The following is a 3695-nucleotide window of genomic DNA, read 5'->3' on the forward strand; positions in this document are numbered from 1 at the left end:
CCTGTGCTAAGATTCAGCAAAAAAGAAAAGGGGGAACCTGGCCAGCTTTACTTGCTGTGTCGAAGTTTGTTTCGAGAGAGAATTGGCACCAAGCAATGGCGTCCAGCAAGAGACAAAGTTGCAGCAGTTGGTGACAATATGCAGGACCACGCTTATGTTGAAGGTGAAGGAGAGGCCACTCACAACAAACAGTGCAGGTTTCTCAGCAATGATGCAAGAGCGTGAAATCCATGCAAAGTCCATTTTTGTTGCTCTAGACTCTCACACAGTAGCAAGAATGAGGACAGCCAATGGCCGCAAGAATAGAGCACCGAAGAGTATGGCTTGCTGGAAATATTCATGACAAGCCTGCACTTGAGTTCAAAACAGAATGGCAGGGGCAGCATGAGGCAGAACTCCTGCGTGGAAGAACGAGGTGGGAAGATGATGGGGGATGCAGCAGCAGCGTGTCGTGTTGTTTACTACACAGGAACTCTTGAGATGGCGCAGGGCTGAGGCATTCCAGGCACGCTGGTACAGGAGCTCTAGCTCTGCGCAAGGAGAAACTTGGGTGAAGGTGAAGGGTGATGGGGTGGAGATGGGCAGTCACGGTGGATCCAATTCTACAAGACTATTACAAAGATCTCACTATGGTTAAATTTGATGTCTTTTTGAAAATATCCTATTCTAAGATCAATAGAGCTTGAACTTGTCATAGTATATTGTATTGCTGTTTTTAGTTTCTGAGTTCTAACACTTTTATGTAATTTGTAATTGTAGGACAAATCTGTACATTAAAAAGTAGAACTCCTCGACCACTTTTTTGTGCGACTTATAATGGAACAGAAGAAGAGTTGATGGCAAATTGTTTAATAGAATCATTACAGTCATTGGCTTGTCCGTTGATGCAAAACTTGCATCTTCCCTACATGCCTACATATATGCATGTCATGACTTTTGTAATGAGCACATGGTTTTTGTTCCTAGTTTGCAAAAAATGAGAGAACTTATGGAAGAAAAAAGAGAGAGAGAAGGCATACATGCCATTGTGGATATGCATGGCTTGAGAGGAGTCTTTCATTATATACATTAGGAAAAAAGGGAGCTCATTTTGGGGCCTTTTACGGTTTGGAAAAATAAGCTCTCAACCAATCAATAGAAGGCCAACGTAACGTTGAAAATTCACGAAAATAAGAGAAAATAGAAAAAAGAAACAATACTTTATGTAAGTACAAGCGTGCTACATTAATGAGGAGATTGGTTTTTTATTCTTAGAAGATCTTTGGACAAGAAGATAGAATCTAAATTGACATTTTATCTGACAAGATCCTTCCCGCTTCCACCTTCCTTTGAATTTTCAAATGTTGTGCCGCCTTTCGTGCGAAAGGTCTACCATTCTACACTATTGCCTCATTGTGCAACAGCCTTTCTTTTCCAAAACTGCTCCCTTGATCTTGTTTGGCGTAGAGTAAGATGTTTCTCGTCAACTGTCTGTTTGCCCACTTTCTCTTTCTTGAAACTTCAAATTGTTATCTTAGTTACATTACTTTGCTATTGTTACAGATTCATAAAATCTCCATGGTGAACCAAAACCACGGCCGTTCTTGTGGAAGACGCTCTGTGGATGATAATGCTACGAAGGCAGAATTATACCAAACATCCTTACCCCGTCGACCTGCTTCTTCTATTTCGTCGGTAGAGAATTCAAGTACAGTCAAAACAGAAGGAACTTGGGAAAGGTTTAGTGTTTCGAAAGGAGCATGGGTGCTCATGCAACCTAGCAAAAGAAAAAGACCCCAGACAAAAAACATTTTCTTGGCATCGTGGAAGGGAAGAGTACGAGATTTTAAAATCACCAAAGGGAAGATATCCGTGAAAGAAGTTTTGATTCAGCACGTGTACATGCATAAAGAACTTGTCTTGCGAGACTATCCAAAAAATCTTCCGCAACATAGGCCTAATTGTATATTTTTCTATTGTGGTTTTTTCCTTCATGAGGTGTATGGATTTTTAAGATGAAGCTTTCTCTCTTAACTTATTGACATTCTTATGTTGTTTTATTTCAGATTTATATCCTTCATCGTATGAGACATGGCAAAACATCGATTGTATTGTGGGATTTATAGATGTTCTGCATGGATCGATAGGAGAACAACAATACCAAGGTCGATGTGCAACAGAGCTAGCTCAATCGGGTATATTTTTTACTGATCATTTTTATCAGTTGCTGGACAAAGCTAACACACATGGTGCATTAATAAAACAAGATCTTCCGGCGTGGAATTCGGTGGATTGGCCTCACCCACATTCTAGTGTTACAGAGGCATATAGGGCGAAGCTTTTTACAGAAGTACAGAAAGCTCTGAGGCCCAATATTGCCACTAGGATAGTAAAAATTTCTTTGTGCATGCCTCTCACAGTTTTTGTAGACTTGTTTAATACCTTTCCAGTAAAGGTTTCAAAAACAATGTTCACAGTTAAAGCAACAAATTCGGCATGCATGCCACAATTTTTGGATAAAGGTTGGGATAAGAAGACATGTAGTTCAGTGTTTTGTGAGGTGGTCCAACCTTCTATGCAACTGAAGTACATGGTTGCATCACAAAATTTTATTTTCTCTTTTTATTACAAGCGCAGTCGAATGCTAGGCACAAAGCTTGTCCCAATGGACCAAGATGAAGAGTCTTTTGGTGCACAAAATAAACTTATTGATATTGATGTTGTTGAGAATGGTGATGTGGTAGCCAATATCTCGTTAAGAGAATGTTGCTCCCTAGCTCAATTGCGCAGTGACATTCTGTTTGAGACTGAAGGTTCTATCTCAAACGACTTTTTATTTATCTACAAGAACAGAAAGGTACACCATCTTATTTATCCTAGTCTCTATAAGCATTGCTATTAGTTTAATTTACCACTCTAATTCATATTGCTTTTTTGCAGTTACTCAGAAGAAGAGAGAGCTCAGTTAAATGCAAAGACATAGAAAATTTTAAAATTGAGATAACACAGACTCCATAAAGAAAGGTTTTGTATTCAATCAAGTAAGATTTTGTACAGAATTGTTTAGCTGAATCTGTAGAACATATTTCTAACATCCATTTTCTATTTATATACAGTTTCATCCAGAGGCTGCTCTACATTTTCTGGAGGATCTTCTCTCTGCTGCTCCATCCTGTCCGTGCTCCATCCTGTCTCCTCCACTGCCCCAGAAGCCTCTCTTTGCTGCTTCTCCACCTTCTCCTCAACATCAGCAGCAGGTCTTTGCTCCTGTGTCTGCTCCTCCTCAGCACTCTGTGATTGCTCCTGTGGCTTCTGGTCCTCAACATTAGGTGCTTCATATGTGGGATCAAGGTGTATGACACCTTCTTGTACTTTAGAGCTTTCACCCAGCTCCACAGTAGCTGCTACAATAGGTTTGGGGGAGGCATAGCTCAAAAACCTCCAAATTGTATGAGCTCTAAAATTATGTACATAGTTGGGGCTGAAGCTATCCTCTTTCATCTGCAATGGCAGAGGATAATTTAGAACACTTTGTATCATTATGAATTAGCTTCAAGCTAAATGAAAAGTATTTTTCCTTACCAGATCTGGCTGTTCCTTTTCAAAGTAGCTTGAAAGTATATATTTTGAATCATTTTGTTGTGGTGTCTGTACAGTTAGAAAAAAATGTTAGAAACTGTGAGCATGAGCACAAAACAAAATTATTCAATAAGTTC

General features: G+C 39.6%; 1 long non-coding RNA gene across 1 annotated transcript; it reads left to right on the top strand.

Moving 5' to 3' along the window:
• The first annotated feature begins 2478 nt into the window (after positions 1-2478).
• On the top strand, positions 2479-3444 carry LOC147888951 (uncharacterized). The gene is made up of 3 exons (XR_015542989.1): positions 2479-2836; positions 2920-3003; positions 3096-3444. It is a non-coding gene; the product is annotated as an uncharacterized LOC147888951 (long non-coding RNA).
• Positions 3445-3695: the final 251 nt, after the last annotated feature.

The sequence above is a fragment of the Dipteris shenzhenensis genome, chromosome 21 (genome assembly GCF_047967505.1).
Source record: "Dipteris shenzhenensis isolate YYH24624 ecotype China chromosome 21, Dip_SZ_1.0, whole genome shotgun sequence".
NCBI classification, from domain to species: domain Eukaryota; kingdom Viridiplantae; phylum Streptophyta; class Polypodiopsida; order Gleicheniales; family Dipteridaceae; genus Dipteris; species Dipteris shenzhenensis.